Below are 19014 nucleotides of genomic sequence, written 5' to 3'. Positions count from 1 at the left end.
ACTAATAATTCAGTGATCAAAAATATTTTTAGATGATTAATATGGCAAATTTGCTTTAAAAGACTAATTTCAGGAAAGATATCAAGACAATGGTATGATGTTTGTTCCTTCTAGCATTTTTATAGCTAATTAAATTTTGTAATTTGCAAACAGTGTTCAAGAGCATTAGCTAAAAACACAGCAAGTGATGCTCATGGTACTAGTTCATTGTGTCAGCTACCCTCAAATCAACAGCTTAAACTAGTGCTCTCTTTTTCTTCGCACACATTATATACACAAACACACACATGCAAAGCAGAGGCTCAAATTGCTTCAACATGTCAAATGATCTTTCAGTTATTGTTTGTGAAAGTTGCATTGTAATTGTTTATAACACAAATTCTCCTGATCCACAATCTCACCTAAAACAGAAATTCTATCTAATTTTGCTCAACAACTGCATGCCTTTAGAAGATACCAAAAACAATGTAAATATGGAAAGGTGAAACTGCCAAAGATTTTGCAATCACATACAAAGGAAGACACATAGGCATAATACATCAACAACAAATTAAGGCTTGCATTGTTGAAGGCTTTCAAAAATTAAGGCTTGCCCTTCAAGAAAGTTATTACCACATGGGTCCTATTCTCACCTTCATATTTATAATTTATTAGTGAATGGAATGAATGGGAACAGGATTACACAAGTACCACTGTCCTTGCAAGCAAATTCCCCAGTCACAGGACACCATCTGCTAATTTTCTTATCCCTCACTCTATTGCAGAAGAAAGAGTGTAGATGTTTTTTCAGGTGGAAGTAGCGATTGAGAGTGGTATGTGTAACCCAGGTTATTGCACATTTCTTGACAGTCTGGTTCATATTTGTCACACCACATGCCTCTTGCTATATCTCAGAATATACTGTATCAGTTCACTTCCAGGTCTATTTATCATTTCACTGCAATATATACAAAGATTTTGGATTCATAAGAATGCCATTCATTACCACTTCATGATGTACAATACAGCTTTGACTCCTAGTTGGTGGCTAACTGGGAACATAGGGCACCAATGTTGTAGGTAAGATAAAGGGAAAGGTTTTCCCCTGACATTAAGTCTAGTCGTGTCCGACTCTAGGGGGTTGGTGCTCGTCTCCATTTCTAAGCCAAAGAGCTGGCATTGTTCATAGACATCTCCAAGGTCATGTGGCTGGAATGACTGCATGGAACGCTGTTACCTTCCTGCCAGAGCGATACCTATTGATCTACTCACATTTGCATGTTTTCAAACTGCTATGTTGCCAGAGGCTGGGGCTAACAGCGGGCTCTCACTCTGCTCCCCAGATGTTAACCTGTGACCTTTTGGTCCTCAAGTTCAGCAGCTCAGCACTTTAAAAAGCGGAGCACCTGGACTCCAATGTTGTATCTTGGTCAAAAACAAAGGCTAATGACAATATGGTTGTATTTTGGGAAAGGAGAGAATTATTGTTCAGTCTTTGCTTAGCAGACCTTACGCCAGTTCAAAACTGGTAAGAAAAAAATCAGCCAATTTTGTCCCCATGGCACAGGCCCATAGCCAGGATTTTGATTCGGGGGGGAGGGAGGCTGAGTCTGAGTGAAAGAGGATCTACCCTAGCAAACCTTTTGTATCATTATCCCAATATCTTCATGCATATGGGATATATTGAGCATGGTGATCAGATCATGATATGAATAAATACGTACCACGTGCCATGTACCAGTAAGGCCTTCTTGCGGACCACCCCGCTACATGCCTGCTATGGCACAACTAATGTTCTAACAGCCCTATAAGCAAACTAAGCTTCCCTAATATATTGGGCATCCTGCCCAAGTAAATGTCTACCTTTAAAGGATATGCTATCTTAGTATCATAGCAATACCACACCCTCTAGGCTTGTGTATATGGCATAGCCTGTTGTAATGGACCATGGCCTTTGAATTCAACCAATTGATCACCAATGGTTAGATATATTTCTGGTCTGTATCACTTTAAAGCTTCCCCAAGCATAGTCCACAAGGTTTCAAAATAGTTTGGTAATGCCGTCATAGACCATTTTTATTTTCTTGCTACTGAACTTCATGTCTCATGGATTCACCAACTGATTCAGGCCCATTCTTCCTCTGAAATAGTAGCACCCTGCCAGTGGAGGTTCACAGTTCCAACAAGACTTGGTGTTATTTAAAATGCACTTCCACTAGGAGCAGTAAGCTGATGTATAGTTTTAGCTCCGTCCTTCAATCCATACCTTTCATGACATCAGTTTTTCTGTATGGTCTTTCTTGGAAATGATCAGATGATTATCTAGTTGCCACCTTTCCAACCCTCGGTCTTCTCTCCCTTTGAAGGCAATAGTTGCACAACCAGTCTCTTCCATCTATCTATCTTAGTAATAAATCAGATATCTTTGCATTTTCACATGACAGTTGTATTTCCCTTTGTTTCTCATCAGTACACTCATGATGATTCACGCAACACTGTGCTTGGTTGTGCATTTTTATTTCACACACAAGTCATAACAGTTTAGAAATTCTGAACTAGATCCCAAAAGCTATCATTGCCCAAAGGATTAGCCACATTAATCTGATGCAGCTAAAACAAGCGAGTGTAGATGAGCTCCCTCTGTCAGCTCCATCTCCATTCCCACAAGGATGACAAAAACATCAAACATCTGGCCGTCCCTGGATAACATCCTTGCAGATGGCCAATTCTCTCACACCTGAAGAGACTTGCAGTTTCTCAAGTTCCTCCTGACACAAAAAAAGAAGCTAAAACAAGAGAATTACCCTGATATAGCTATCCACTATTACACTATAGTCATATTAATATAGAAAATGTATACATACTGGGTTGAACATCTTTGATATCGCACTTCTTGTCAGTAGTGCAATTATGCTGAATCATCATTCAGCATTCCCACAATCATACTTCCTCACACCCTTGTAACTCCTGGCTTCCTGCACTACTGTGATTCCTTTATTTGTTACTGTTATTATTAGTGCAATTGCACATTTTCAGCATTGTTGGCTAGAAATAGGTTAAATTGCTCTGTTTGTTCTAGACTTGTTTGCTGTGGGCTTCTAGGAGAGACAGAGAAGGAAGGATTCAGTTTGTCCAATTCCTAAAGCACATCAAATGTAATTAAATGGAAGATAAAAATACTGAGATTATACTATACCTAAATTAATTCATATTTTAGTGGCCTTGTCTAAAAGTGCTATGCTTTCTAAGAAATTCACTTTCATCCTGTATCTGAATTTTATGGCCATTATGCTTACAGCTATAAAATGTTGCACTCTTGCCATTTTAAACTTACAAAACTTCATAACACATGTTGCAACTTCAAGGGGAAAGATATACCACACAATTTGGCATAGATTTCTAGCAGAAGATTTCTTAGTGGGTTATATTAATGCAACAACTGAAAGTTCTTTCCTCTCAGGAATTAGTTATTTCATGAATGGTATTACAGCTACAATCCAAAGCCCCCCCCCCCCCAAAATCCCCTTAAAACACTGGTAACTCTACCAATGGATGGAATGTGTCCAACCCACTCTCACCAGTAAGTACAGATGTGATGTTGAGTTGTGATTGAATTCCACAGGGATCCCTGCTTCTTCTAGTCACACCACTGATTGATGGCAGAATGGGTTGGGTGTGTGGACTTCGCTCATCAGCACCACACAACTCTGTACCTCAGTACAGCTGCCTGAATTTTAGGATGAGTTTGGGAGATGGATTGGAAAATGGAGAACAGTCAAGATATCAACATTTCTCTTGCAGGATGCTGACTAGATATTTTGAAACATAGTGGGTTGAACTATGGGAGTTATTTTAAGGTTTCACCAGATAAGGTTTCACAAGAACCTGAAAAGCTCACTGGGGTAGCTCTAGGCTGGGATATTTTTGGGAAGATCATTCTGTAATTGAACATTGAACAATAGAAAGAACCACTTGACAATGGAACCAAATACGCAGAGAGATGGTGGTGTCCTTCTCTAGACACCTTCAGGAAGAAACTAGACAGCTGCCTGCTGGGATGCTCCAGCTGGATTTCCTGCATTGAAGGGGGGTGGAGTGTGTGTGTGTGTGTGTGTGGGGGGGGGGGGGGTTAGACCTAATAGCCAAAGATGTCCCTTCCAAATCTATGATTCTACAGTACTGTACAATTGTCCTAGCAGAAGATTCATAGACCACAGAGAATAGTGACTGAGCTTCCGGTATGCATGGAGATGATTTAATGCTGGTGGTTTGATCAATGCATTGTCATCTGAAGATCAATAGGGAAACAATCTTCTTATCCCAAGGTCAGGATTTTTTGTTCATTCTCCCTGTATGAAGGTCAGAGTATTTTCACTTTTTTGTAAGGATGAATTCTATTACCTTTCAGTACTCCTCAGATTAACCTATGAAGTGGTGGGGAAAATAGTTGTCCGGTTGACTGTCTTGTCTGGCTATCTCAATGCTATATCCTGCCTAATATCACAACATCTCTAGACACTATACAAATAAAATCAATTCATAATACAAAACAGTTGTTATAACTTAAGCCATCTAAAAGCATATTAAACAATTTAACAATTAAAACAAACAGTCAAAAACACATATCAGAGCTAGGTTTGGGAAAAATTGTAATACTCCAAAGTGACTTCAAATAAAGTCATATTTAACTTGGCACCAGATAAAGTCAGCATTGGTGCCAATTAGACCTTCTATAGCAGTGGTTCCCAACATTGTATTACATATAATATTACTAACTTTTTTTTTTCCGTGTCAGGAGCGACATCATCCGGCTAAAGGAACATCATCCGGCTAAAGGAATGGCCTGTTTCTACATAACCCTATGCAGTTTTCTTCTTCTGTGGAAAGCAACTCCACAGTAACTTGCCACATACGAGGTTCATTACATGAATTAGTGCTGAACTGAAACAGATTTAAAGAGACAGTCTCTTGCAGGATCTATATCCTAAGAATGACCAGTTTTCAGAGATTTTATTTTTCATGTCAGAAGCAACTTGAGTCGCTTCTGGTATGAGAGAATTGGCCGTCTGCAAGGACGTTGCCCAGGGGACGCCCGGATATTTTGATGTTTTTACCATCCTTGTAGGAGGCTTCTCTCATGTCCCCGCATGGAGATGGAGCTGATAGAGGGAGCTCATCCACGCTCTCCCCAGGTGGGATTCGAACCTGGCAGCTTTCAGGTCAGCAACCCAACCTTCAAGTCACAAGGCTTTAACCCACTACTCCACCGGGGGCTCCAGGTAATATTACTAATAATATTACAGTATAGTGGTATAGTTCAATATAGTAATATATAATGCTAATATTGTGCTATGCTAATAATATAATAAATTGTAGGTCGTCTGCAAGAACTAAAATATGGTCCGTGGCCTCACCGTTACTACTACAGAGAAGGTAGCCCAACCAAAAATTTTTTTTTTGGTGTCTTTATTTTTAGGCCTGTTCCTGGAATTATTTGGGGTGCTGATTCAGAAAATTGCATTGGCTAGACCACATCATCTATAGATTATTTAATATGGTTTTCTGTGGGCGAGCAGATGGCAACTACTGGATAGCATATGTTCTGTATCAGAAAAAAGAGCTGATGTGGTCTATCCAATGCAATTTTCTGAATCAGCACCCCAAATAACTAAACTGAATCTCAAGTTGACCAAAATTATTCATAACACTTTTGGTACTAAAGAGTGGTTCCTGGTCAAAGCTGTCCCTGATCAAGAGGTCCCTGGTCAGAAAAAGGTTGGGAACCCTTGTTCTATAGAAAGGATTTTGTCAAGTGTGGTGCCACAGCAGAGAAGGTTCTCTTTCATATTCTGCTTTTTCATGGCATCCACTGGTGGGAAGCTGAGGAGGTGGGAAGAGGCATGATTTAGTCCATGATATCAATCATTTTACATGTCATCATTAGCTCCTGAATTCAGAACAGAAATGCACAGTCAGCCCTCCACATTCGCTAGGGTTGGGGTAAAGGACCCCTGCAAAAGTGAAAACATATAAATAACAACATTTCTAATTTTTTACCTGAAAGAACACCTCTCTAAGAATCTCTAGATCCTCCAGCATGACTCTAACATCTTCTAGATGTTAATCAAAGAATCATACTGGAGGATCCTAGAGTGGTGTTCTATCTAGGGATTTCTAGATCCACCAGCATGACTTTATAACCAATTCTCAGCAGAATTTCACCTTAGGAGTCATACTAGAGGACCTAGAAATTCCCAGAGAGAACATTTAAAATCTAATCCATGCATAATCAAATCCACAAAAGTAAAGTCCACAGATGTGGAGGGCTGACTGTACTGTCAGTGGTTTCTATTAAATGTCCCAGTAACAGCCTAACAGCTATGTGCTGCATAAACTTTCAAGACAACTTCAACAGCAGCCCCACAGAGATTACACTGAAGTAGACTACTCAGGAAATTATTCAAGTATGAGCCACTACGGCTGGTATATTTGCCCAGAAAAGGCCATAGTTGATGATACAGTCCAAGCAATTTTAAGGTGTTATGAGCCGGAGTCCATCTAGCCCTCCAGTGACAGAAGGGATCCAAGAATACTGTCAGACTATGATCTGCTCCATCAGGTAGAGGCAGGGCAGAACATTTATCCAATTAATGGACATGAGCATCACTAAATCACAGAGCACTGATTTTAATGGGATTAATCTCTAGTTTATTTTGGCCTTAATCCAGCCCATCAGCATACAGGCACTGCTCCAGCATCTGCATATCCTCAGCTGCACCTGACAAGGGGAAGTATAGCTGAATGTCATCAGCATAGTGTTGAGACTCCAATCCCAAACTTATCTGGATAGCAAACAGTGAGGGAGATAGTATGGAACCCTATGGCACCCCACAGTTTAAGATTCATGGTGCTTAAGGCTACACATGAACCAGGCCTGAAGATAGCAGTAGAGGCACAAAAATTCAGTTCTTCCCCTCTCCACCTCCCACAAAGCCAGCTCAGTAAGGTGTCATAATCAATGGTACTGAAAGTTGCTGAGAGATCCAGGAATATCAACAAGGCAGCATTCTTCCTTCCAGATGAACCAAGGCTGTTTTGACCCCATAAACTGATCTGAAACCAGACTAAAATCTATTTCATCCAAAAATATCTGAATTGGCCCAGCTACTACATCCATGAGCACCTTGTCTAAAAGGAGATATTGGTAGGTAATTTTCACCTATCTCTTATTCCATGTAATACTGGCTATTTACAGCAGTCAGAATTCACTGCTAGTACTTCCTGAACATCACATTTTCAGTAGGAAAAGAGGAAAATTGCATTATAGATGGAGTGGTACAATAAAGGAAGTCAAAGACCTGAGTATGCTAAACCTGCACATGACAGTTGGAGGTCTCTCATTTGTAGGATCACCATATGTCAAGGTTGACTTGACAAGAAACAACACCAACTTCAAGATCAACAACAATGCCCTGGAGATTACTATGCTATACAACAAATTCACATGCACTCCTCAGGTACTGCAGTGGTTAACTCATATTAATTAAATTTACCAATAGTGTCCACTGCCAGAAGAAATATTGGCCACCTGAAGATTATATTTGGTAACAGTACAGCCCTACTACTGCAGTCCAGTTTATTCATAATCTCTTAAAATAATAAAGGATAAATACTGGGAGAACACAGAACCAAATGAAACCATTGATAAGTACTATATGTGAGGTACAAAAGTAAAATTCATCCTGGATAAAAAAAGAAACAAAAGAAAAAGACAGCTGTTTTTAAACTACAGGCAGTCCACAAGTTATGAACAAGACAGGTGCTGTAGGTTTGTTCTTAAGTTAAATTTGTATGTAAGCCAGAACAGGTACATTTTTAAAGTGTAACTCCAGCCTCTCTCTCCCTCTCCCTCTCTCTTTCTAGCTTTAGATAACATAAGACAGAGTTAACACCCCTGGGATGTTTGTTTTTCTGTCTGTTCAGAAGATTTCACCTCACTTTCTGTCCCTGTGATAATTCGATTTTGTAATATTTGGCTTGTGCAAACAAGGATTGGTGGGATTGTGGAAACAAGGATTGTGGAAACAAGGATTCAACTGAGACACCTTTTCCCCATGATAACTCTTCCAGAAGTGTATTTCCCTTCTGAGAGGTAGATTTCTTTCACATTGTTGTTTCAGCCCTGTTCTTAACTATGAGTCACATGTAAGTTAGATGTTTGTCTGTACATTGGCTCTCTTCCTATAGGCAACACTCTACTCCTTCCAGAAGCATTCAACAATCTGGATTATTGTTGGCTATACTGCTCTATAATACAGCCTAACCTATTTGAAATAATCTATTATAAATGATCCTGATGATTCTAGAGTGGGAGTATATGTCCTTCAAGCATAATCCAGTCCTCTAGGCCTCTAATTCTAATTGCAGAAACAAGGAGCACCAATTGAAGTGGGGAGCACTTTAATCTAATCATCACCATTATTGTCATCCTATCATTAGGCTTCTAAGCACTGATAAAGCAAAAGCAGCTAACTATTCAATGGAATATTTTGTTATCCTATATTTGAAGCACTTTTCAAGGATCCCAGCAGGACAGATGGGATGTGTTGGGAGGGATCAGCAAGCAAAAACAATCCCACAGCAATGGGCTCCCTCCTCCCCAACATAGTTATTAGTCACATGCATGTTCTTAACTTTTTAAGTATTTTCACACACTGCTCTCCTTTCAAAACATAACACATATGAACAAGGTAACTTACCGCTCATTCATACACAAAATATTGTGATAAGTCAACAAAGTCACTGTCTCTAGGAAGATGCCCATCAATGGGGCATACATTATAATGCCAAAATCCACTTTAATCATGTTCTATATGGTTTGCAATATTCCATCACACTGGTATAACCAGCAATATTTAGGGACTGTTTCATTAAATCAATCTGAATGTTTCGTTCCCAGCTTGTATGGTGCAGCTGTGAAAGTCTTGTAACTAAACAGGGAACCTTTCTTTAATGCTTGCCAAAATTATTCACTGCAAATTTTATGATAGGTGATACAAAAGTTCTGGTTTAATTTGAAAGTGTTTATCTGTGAAATGGACTGACTGTTCTTGATCTTTCATCCTTACTTTATAACATATCATTTTAAAGGCTCATAGCTTGATATTTACTGCTTTCAACAATTCATAGTATCAAATTATGTATTCCTCCAAATATTTCAAACTCAAGTAATGGTGACACAAATACCGTGGTCTTTTTGTGTTCTGTAACTCTAAGCTAGCCAATTTAAATTGGCTGTGCAATTTATTTGAGGTGGCTGTGAAGAATGCTGGAGAGATAAAAACAAAGGTCAAAAGTCACAGTGGATAATAGCTGATGGTTTTGATTGTGCTAATTATATATTATAGCAGTATAAAGGTAGCAAGGGAAATACAGCATGCTAGAATAAAGACAAACATCCAAAATTCTGAATTTAAAAGAAAGAAAAATAAAGGGAAAAACTTTAAATGTCTTTGTAGTTCACTGTCATGAATCAAAGACATAATGAAGCCTGAATTAAAAATGTCAGTTTCTGTGAATGTTGATAACTTGGCTCTTTGTTGTGCAAGTCAAAATGTGTCTATTTGATGGGTTAAAATGACAGTCTGAAAATGGAAGATGTAGAAGCTAAAAATGGGGGGAAGAAAGCCCACCAAAAAGACATCTTAAAAGTAGGCCCATAATGTACTACTTTCAGAAGAAGACCTGTAGGGTAGGAGGCAGTATCTTTAGGAAGTAACCAAGCAGCACTAAAAGGCAATGTCCATGGCCAATCAAAACTATTTCTTTAGCTGCTGGGGCTCTTGCATCTCTGTCTTTACACTAGACTGGAAACCCTTTGTACTAATTGCCAGACTGTACCAGATTTTCTGGTTCAGTTCCATCCTATAATTGACTGACAATGATGGGCAAGGAAGGGGAAAAATTCAAACTCCACACTCCAAGCAGAGGGTCAGAAATGGTTTCATGGGGAGCACATCATTGCTTGGCACTAAATACAGGGGTTAAGAAAGCAACATCTATCCTTGCCTCTAATTCCTGGGGTAAAAGGGGGGGGGGGTCCTAAAAGGACAAGGCTTCATAGCAGAAGAACAGGGTCTTACAGACTGTTAGTCTGCCCTCTGCAAAAACCTTTCGTGACAACAACAAATACCCGCAAGCTGCCAGCATGAAACTATGGTGACAGTGAGGCATTTGCTGTTATGTTTTGCCTGAAACTGCAGGTATCCACACTGACTGCATCCCCATCTGCAGTTCTACAGCTGCAACATTAAAAATGTGCCTTCACCTTAAATGAAAGCAGACAAATATCTACTGGTACTTTTGCTAAACTGAACACAGTCACTGCATATCTTCAAATCATATTATTACACCCATTAGAAAATATCAGTATTTTGCAACTACTTACTTTGTATTGAGGAGGATTCCAATTTCATTCGGTTCTCATCAAAACATAATTGGCAAACAACAACAACAAGCCAATGATATGATTTGTATCAACTGATAGAGAGGTGACAAACAACCTCAAATTATGAGCATATTTACTAGGTAGTAAACACTATTGAATCCAGTAGGACGTTCAGCAATTTACCATCCCTAGTATTCCACTGTACATTGTTGGATGATATTTGTAAACAATATCACATTTGACAGGTGAATAAACAAGCATTTCTTGAAAACTTTGAAATAATCCATACGTCTCACTTGCGATCTTATTTCTCATCCTCTACCCACTTGTTTTGAAAATAACACATCCCACACACATACACCAACATCCACTAACATATCAAATCTCCTATCCCTAGGATCACAATATGCACAAAACCAAAACTAGATGATAATCCAGCTTTCTCAAGGAGAAGTAAAACCACAAAGGAAATAGAATCAAAATCAGACTTAATTGCTGTGCCCTCACATTCACTCCACAGTAACCAGAGGTGAACCTCTGAACAATATCAACACACCTTCATACAGGTGATACAGCAACTCCTTATTCTGAAGGACACATTTCATCCCATCACTTTTTTACATCTCCATTCGGTACCCCACTATATTCCACTTTCGGATACAGAGAGACTATTCTATACTAGACCACCAACCAGAGAGATGATGCAAAGTTTCATAACTAGGCCAGCCAGCTTGGCATTCCATAAGCAAAGGCAGCAGAGGAGTTAAGTAAAAGCTTACCTTTCAGACCCTGAACAGAGCTGTCTTTACTCTTTATGAGACCTACATCAGCTGACATGGTGCAGAATATTCTCAAGCAGTGCCCCAGGCAGGTGAGAGACAAATAAGTATCAAACACCTGAGAGAAGAACTAGAAAACTAGGAAATAAGAAAGCAGACCAGTAAAATGTCTTCCCAGAGACACAGTCAGCTCTTGTGCATGGGGAATTACTGAATGCTCTGGCTATAGACTTTTGTCCAAAGCTGTAGTCCCCCCCTCTCTTTCTTTTCTCTCTCTCTCTTTTTTAGCGAAGCTAGATTAGTTCATACAAAACTCAACAATACAGCACTGAAACCCATTGTTGATATTCAACATTTTTCACATAGCGGAACAGAAGAGACAATATGGTATCTAGGAAACCATGGGCTGGATTACAAAGTGATGCTATCTCTTCCTTCTGGTGGGCCTGTAATCCTTCTTTTAACCTACCACAGCAAAATGAAATGAAATACAGTAATATAAAAATTAAGAACCCCACAAATAATGGAGGGCTATAATGCTTTAGAAAGAAGAAGAAGAAAAACAATCCAGGGAAGATTTAAAATAGAACATCTTGCCCATGAAATCTAAATAGGGAGAAACTGCTGATAAACAAAAAGAGAGAGAGAGAGTAAGAGAGAATCAAATCTTGCTGTTTCATTTGTTGCAACAACACTGCAAAAAGTTACTTTTCAAGTAAAATATTCAAACATTTTCTGGTTGATAATTTCAAGATCCCTTCATGATCCTTCTGTGACTTCATACTTCCATTTATTTCTACTTACAGCCATAGATACAGCAATTCAAACATTCCTCAGTTTTTCTTTTAGGACTGATAGCATGCCAAGTTAAACTTCTGGTCAAGCTTTTGTACTATATGACTATCTTTTACATGTAATTTTTAAAATGGTTGTGTGCTTGTCTCTGGTCCTCAATAGAAACATATGGACTGTTAACTGTATTTTAAACTATTCTCACTGTTCTCTGAAGTTTGAGAGAAGTTTTTGTTTTGCATTTTAATCCTCCACTCTTTTAATGCTACCAATCTTCGAGGCTTATTCCATTTTTGCCTAATCCAGTTCCCATATTTTCCTCTCAACCTCAAATAGTCTAGGTAGCCACTGAAAGTGATTGTTCCTACCAGTTTCTTTTCATCACTGCTGCAATTGACCAATTGACAACTGATTGATGGTTATCTTTTCACTTCAACAATGAAAGAAATTACCATCACTATGGCTATGTACAGTAAATGCCTCCAGAGTAAATTACATGATTCTAAAATTCTCCTTAGCTCACTTAGTGAAACATCAACACAAAAAGTTTCTCTCCCTTTCTCTCTTTGCCTCTCTTCCTGTACTTGCAGATTGGCCTTCCCTGTCAGCACCAAAAAAGAACTTGACAGCTTCTTTAAAAAGAGGAGTATAAAAGAACCTGAATAAGGGATGGCACAAGACCTGCCTAAGGCTTCCATTCTCTGCAAGCAGCTATTCTTTGCAATGAAAAAAAATTAGGCATGTGGGAAAAGATAAGCCATGTCAGAATACCCCAAGAATATTCCCCATGACCTTGGAGTCTTTCTGTTATTCCATAACTCTCTGTGCTGGGAGAGCTTTTGAATCTGTGAACTTTACAAGTCCGATTAGGTTATTCCAATCCACATACTGCTCTTCTACGTCTGTTCCGCCAATAAATTATACTGAAATAATAAATTTACTAGGCATTCACACAGTAATTAAGCTGAGTCTTAAGGAAAAATTAGGAACTGGATTTTTGTCAAATGAAATTTGTCTAGAACTAACCTATCAATATTAAATCAATGCATTCTCTTTCTCGTCAAAATTTCTGCATGGGAGGCATTAATACTGTTTACGGTTGTCTGTTGAACCAAGTATTATATTGTTAATATAAAGGCGGAAAGATGAAAACTGATTTAGTGGGTCATCTTCCACTCTTTAAAAAGCATAAAAACTAAATTCTTTATACAATGAGATAACACATACCTCCAAGTAATGTGTGACTAAAATTCAACCACCTAAAATTACCATAGAAGCAATAGACTGAATACAGACAAAGCAATTACTGGACTCATTGAAATCCATGGGACTTCAGTTAGTCATGATTAATGTAGATTTCATTGACTTCAGTAGTTCCACTCTCAAGTATCACCGAGTTTAATTCCAACTTTACATACACTGATAGTGCCAATCTATAGTTGTAAAGTATGTTGGTCAGTTGAATCACTACAGTCCTAAGGGAACTCTTCTTGCATCAGAGCAGAAACGTTTATGATATAAGAATCATGGTATTGAAAGCATAATATTTTGTCAATATTAAAAGCAGCATCAGTAAGAATGGTTTAGCAAATGAAAGCCTATTCTCAATAGCAAGGTTGGTGGCATGTAGTAACTGGCTGTTAATTAATAATTTGGATAGTGTCCTATGCCTAGGGGCAGCAAATGTCAGGAAAGGTTGGCCTATAATTATGCTGGTTTTTAATTTATATTTTAATTTTTAATTGTAATTAAATGACTTTTAATCTGATGTAAACTGTGTTTCTGATGTATATTGTAAGCCGCCCTGAGTCCCCTGATGGGTGAGAAGGGCGGGGTAGAAATGATGTAATAAATAAATAAATAAATAAATATAAGAAGGGAAGCAGTTACAGGTGAGTCAGGACAGTACAGGACACACAGAAGAAATTAAAAATAATTTTGGATGAAGGAACAGTAGAAAGGTCTCAGCTGTCCAAAACATCTATCATAAGGACCCAACAGACATATTTATTTATTTATTTATTTCATACATTTATAACCTATCCTTCTCACCCCCAGAGGAGGGCTCAGGGCGACCTTACAACTGGCAACCATTAGATGCCAACACAACAATAATAACAAGTACAGTTAAAACAGTTAAAAACATCCATTATAAAACATCATTAAAAATTACACTAGTTCAACATCATAATCCAGAGTCTGTCCATTGTCAATCACAGATATCATTCTCATTAATTATTGCTGCATCTGCTGCTCAAACACTTAGTCTCAGAGCCATGTTTTGAGTTTTTTCCTAAAGGACAGGAGGGAGGGGGCAGACCTGATTTCATTAGGAAGGGAGTTCCACAGACCGGGGGGTCACCACAGAGAAGGCTCTTTCTCTCATCCCCACCAATCGCGCCTGTGAGGATAGTGGGATCGATAGCAGGGCCTCCCCCGATGATCTTAACCTCTGAGTTGGATCGTAGAAGGAGATACTTTCGGGCAAGTAAGCTAGGCCAGAACCGTTTAGGGCAGGGGTCCCCAAACTAAGGCCCGTGGGCCGGATGCGGCCCTCCAAGGTCAGTTACCTGGCCCCTGTCCACAGTTTTAGACTTAGGCTCGCCCAAAGTCTGAAATGACTTGAAGGCACACAACAACAACAACAACAACAATCCTAATTAACTTGACTATCTCATTGGCCAGAAGGAGGCCCACACTTCCCATTGAAATCCTGATGGGTTTATGTTGGTTAAAATTGTTCTTATTTTTAAATATTGTATTGTTCTTTCATTGTTGTTGTTTTTTTGCACTACAAATAAGACATGTGCAGTGTGCATAGGAATTTGTTCGTTTTTTTTTTTTCCAAATGATGATTCGACCCCTCAACAGTCTGAAGGATTGTGGACCAGCCCTCTGCTTAAAATGTTTGAGGACCCCTGGTTTAGGGATTTATAGGCTAAAGCCAGCACTTTGAATTGTGCTCAGTAGCAGACTGGCAGCCAATGGATCTGACACCACAGGGGGTGGTATGCTACCTGTACATCATTCCGGTGAGCAATCTGGCTGCTGCTCGTTGGACTAATTGAAGCTTCCAAACAGTCTTCAAAGGGAACCCCATATAGAACACGTTGCAGTGGTCTATTCAGGATATAATAAGAACGTGGATCACCATGGCCAAGTCAGACTTCCCAAGGTACTGGCACAACTGCCGAACAAGTTTTTGTTGTGCAAAAGCTCCCCTAGCCACCACTGAGACCTGGGATTCCAGGCTCAACAATGAATCTAGGAGAACTCCCAAGCTGCGAACCTGTCTCTTCAGGGGGGAGCATAACTCCATCCAACACAGGCTGTAACCCTATGCTCTGTTCGGCCTTACAACTGACCAGGAGGACCTCGGTCTTGTCTGGATTCAATTTCAATTTGTTCACCCGCATCCAGTCCTCAAAATGCCTCTTAGAAAGCTGTGTGTCTGGTGAGTTGGTGCTATTGAGTCTGAGAAAGTGTGCTCAGCGCGTCTCCTTTAGAGTAGAAAAAAGCTTTAAACAAGAAGCCTCCTTAAAACGCGCACCTGCCTGCAGCCAAGCGTCTCTCCTCTAGAGTAGAAACAGGTAAGAAGCCTCCTTAAAGCACTCGCCCCTTCCTGCAGCTGACACCTCTCCTTTAGAGTAGAATCAAACAGCTTAAATGCCTAAAATGAGAGGAAGGGGAGCCTGTGGAAAATGCCCCCCATTATGGGCTGATAGGTAAAGGTAAAGGTTTCCCCTGACGTTAAGTCCAGTTATGTCTGACTCTGGGGGTTGGTGCTCATCTCCATTTCTAAGCCGAAGAGCCGGCGTTGTCCATAGACACCTCCAAGGTCATGTGGCCGGCATGACTGCATGGAGCGCCGTTACCTTCCCGCTGGAGCGGTACCTATTGATCTACTCACATTGGCATGTTTTCGAACTGCTAGGTTGGCAGGAGCTGGAACTAACAGCGGCCGCTCAAGCCGCTCCCGGGGTTTGAACCTGGGAACTTTCGGTCTCCAGCTCAGTGCTTTAACGCACTTCACCACCGGGGCTCCTTATTTATGGGCTGATAGAAAACAGATATTTTGGCACCTCCAGAGCGAAAACAGTTATCTGCCCTCCTTTATTAGGGAGGCTCCCAAAAATGGATCGGAGCCTCCACCAAAAGCCAGGACATGAAACAACTTGCAGTTTAAACCTGAGAACTACAATAACTGGTTCAGGACGTGCACAGCTTCCTTAATGACAGGTGGAAAGGAGTGACAGAGTTGGATATCATCTGTGTAAAGATGACACCGTACAGTACTCCGAAACTCCTGATGATCTCTCCCAACAGCTTCATGTAAATGTTAAACAACATGGGGGACAGCACTGAACCCTGCGGGACCCCACAAGACAATGGTTGCAAGGCTAAGCAGGTGTCCCCTAGCAACACCTTCTGGGACCGACCCTCCAGGAAGGACTGGAGCCACTGCCGAAAAGTACCTCCAAGCCCCATTCCTGCGAGGTGTCCCAGAAGATAGCGTGGTCAACAGTATCAAAGGCCACTGAGAGGTCCAGGAGAACCAACAGGGGACACATTTCCCCTGTCCAGTTCCTGGCATAGGTTATCTACTAAGGCGACCAAGGCTGTTTTGGTTCTATGCCCCAGCCTAAAGCCAGACTGTGCCAGATCTAGATAATCAGTATCTACCAAGAATCCCTGGAGTTGTGAGGCAACCACACGTTCCATGACTTTGCTCAAATAGGGAAGATTGGAAACTGGCCGATAGTTCACTAATTCAGTGATGGTTTCTTCAACAGCATTTTTATAACAGCTTCTTTTAAGCTGGTTGGAAGCTTGCCTTCCCAAAGGGAGGCATTGACTATCAACTTCACCCACTCTGCCAAACCCCCTCTGGCTTCCTTTATCAGCCAGGATGGGCAGGGGGTCTAGGATGCATGTGGTTGCTCTTGCCTCTCCAAGGATCTTGTCCACATCCTCAAGCTGCAACAACTGAAATGAATCCATCAAAACCGGACAAGCAGGGGCTCGTGTTACATCCTCAGAGACTGCCGTTAACATCGGAACTGATCAGGGCGACTTTGTCCACAAAGAATCAAGCAAATGCTTCACAGTAGGTTGCCGAGTTGTCAGGGATCGCGTCTTGAGAGACGGGGTTTAATAGCCCACTGACCACTCAAAACAGCTCTGACGGACGGTTCTTTGCGGATGCAATATTGGCTGCAAAGAAAGATTTCTTTGAGCTTCTATTGCCTCAGCGTATGCCCTTAGGTAGGCACACAGCTGTGTTCAGTCTGACTCGCTACGCTTTAAACTCCACACGCATTCTAGTTCCCTCTTCTTTCGCTTCATTGCTGCCAGATCCTCATTGAACCAAGGGGCTGGTTTAGCTTGGCAACTTGAGAGGGGACATTCTGGAGCGATCATATCTATTGCTGTAATCATCTATTCCAGAGAGAGACCAGAGCATCAGCAGAATCATCTAATGAGGAGGCGGGAAAATCCCCAAGAGCCGACAGGAATCCATCTGGATCCATAAGCCTCTTGGGACAGATCATTTTAATGAGTCGTTCATCCCTGCAGAGGTTAGGGGGTGCAGTAAGCCTAAACCTGATCAGGCGATGGTCGGTCCAAGGCATTTGAGCGATGGTCAGCTCCACACTGCCACCTTCCTCCCATCCCTGGTAGAAAACCAAATCTAGTGTGTGCCCAGCTCTGTGGGTGGGACCAGATACTAGTTGGGACAGCTCCATAGTTGCCACGGAGGCCATGAAGTCTTGAGCCGCTCCTGACAGGATGGTCTCTGTATGGGCATTGAAATCCCTCAGCACTATAAGCCATTAGGACTCCAACGCCAGAGCCGAGACCACCCCGGCTAGCTCAGTCAGTGAGACTGTAGCCCAGCGGGGTGGTCGGTACACTAGCAGAATCCCTATCCTGTCCTGGTCCTTACCCTCAGGTGGACACATTCAAAAGTGGTTGGCTGTGGGATGGGGCACCTGGTCAGGGAGAAAATATCCCTATAGACTACTGCAACCCCACCTCCCCACCCTCTAGATCAGGGGTCCCCAAACTAAGGCCCGGGGGCCGGATGCGGCCCTCCAAGGTCATCTACCTGGCCCCTGTCCTAAACTTTAGACTTGGGGTTGACCTAAGTCTACCTGGTCTTTGGAGGTCTTTTTGCTTACCTATGGTCTTATGAGATCGTCTAAATGGTCTTTGAAGGTCTCTTTGCTTAGCTACAGCCTTATGAGACCATCTAGATGGCTTTTGGAGGTCACTTTCCTTACCTATGGTTCTATGAGACCATCTAGATGGCCTTTGAGGGCCCCTTTCCTTACCTATGGTCTTATGAAACCATCTAGATGGTCTTTGGAGGTCTCTTTGCTTATTTATTTATTTACAGCATTTATATTCCGCCCTTCTCACCCCGAAGGGGACTCAGGGCAGATCACATTGCACACATAAAGGGAAACATTCAATGCCATAACATAGAACAGAGACAGAGGCACAGGCTGGCCTCGAACTCATGACCTCTTGGTCAGAGTGATTTGTTGCAGCTGGCTTGCTATCCAGCCTGCACCACAGCCAGCCTATGGTCTTATGAGATCGTCTAGATCAGGGGACCCCAAACTAAGGCCCATGGGCTGGATGTGGCCTTCCAAGGTGATCTACCTGGCCTCTGTCTAAACTTTAGACCAGGGGTCCTCAAACTTTTTAAGCCGAGGGCCGGTCCACAATCCTTCAGACTGTTGAGGGGCTGGATTATCATTTGAAAAAAAATACAAACAAATACCGATGCACACTGCATATGTCTTATTTGTAGTGCAAAAACAACAGCAACAACAAGAACAATAACAATGAAAGAACAATACAATATTTAAAAATAAAAACAATTTTAGCCAACATACATTTATCAGAATTTCAATGGGATGTGTGGTCCTGCTCCTGGCCAATGAGATAGTCATGTTAATTAGGGTTGTTGTTGTTGTTGTTGTTGTTGTTGTTGTGTGCCTTTAAGTC

The 19014-nt window shown here is 41.0% G+C and overlaps 1 long non-coding RNA gene across 11 annotated transcripts in view; it reads right to left on the bottom strand.

The window, feature by feature from the left end:
* Positions 1-19014, bottom strand: part of sox2 (SRY-box transcription factor 2) — a 533219-nt gene that overhangs the window by 147958 nt on the left and 366247 nt on the right. Inside the window, exon 1 of one of the 11 annotated variants that reach the window (XR_010004872.1) lies at positions 11206-11785. The exons of 7 other annotated variants lie outside the window; for them this stretch is intronic. This is a non-coding gene — a long non-coding RNA (SRY-box transcription factor 2). Of the gene's footprint in view, positions 1-11205; positions 11786-19014 lie in introns of those variants that run through there. 3 more of the 11 variants (XR_010004869.1, XR_010004866.1, XR_010004873.1) reach the window with 3 other exon arrangements.

This window comes from Anolis carolinensis, chromosome 3 (genome assembly GCF_035594765.1).
Source record: "Anolis carolinensis isolate JA03-04 chromosome 3, rAnoCar3.1.pri, whole genome shotgun sequence".
Lineage (NCBI taxonomy): Eukaryota > Metazoa > Chordata > Lepidosauria > Squamata > Dactyloidae > Anolis > Anolis carolinensis.
The sequence above is the reverse complement of the archived record's forward strand: the minus strand, read 5'-3'. Positions and strand labels throughout refer to the sequence as shown.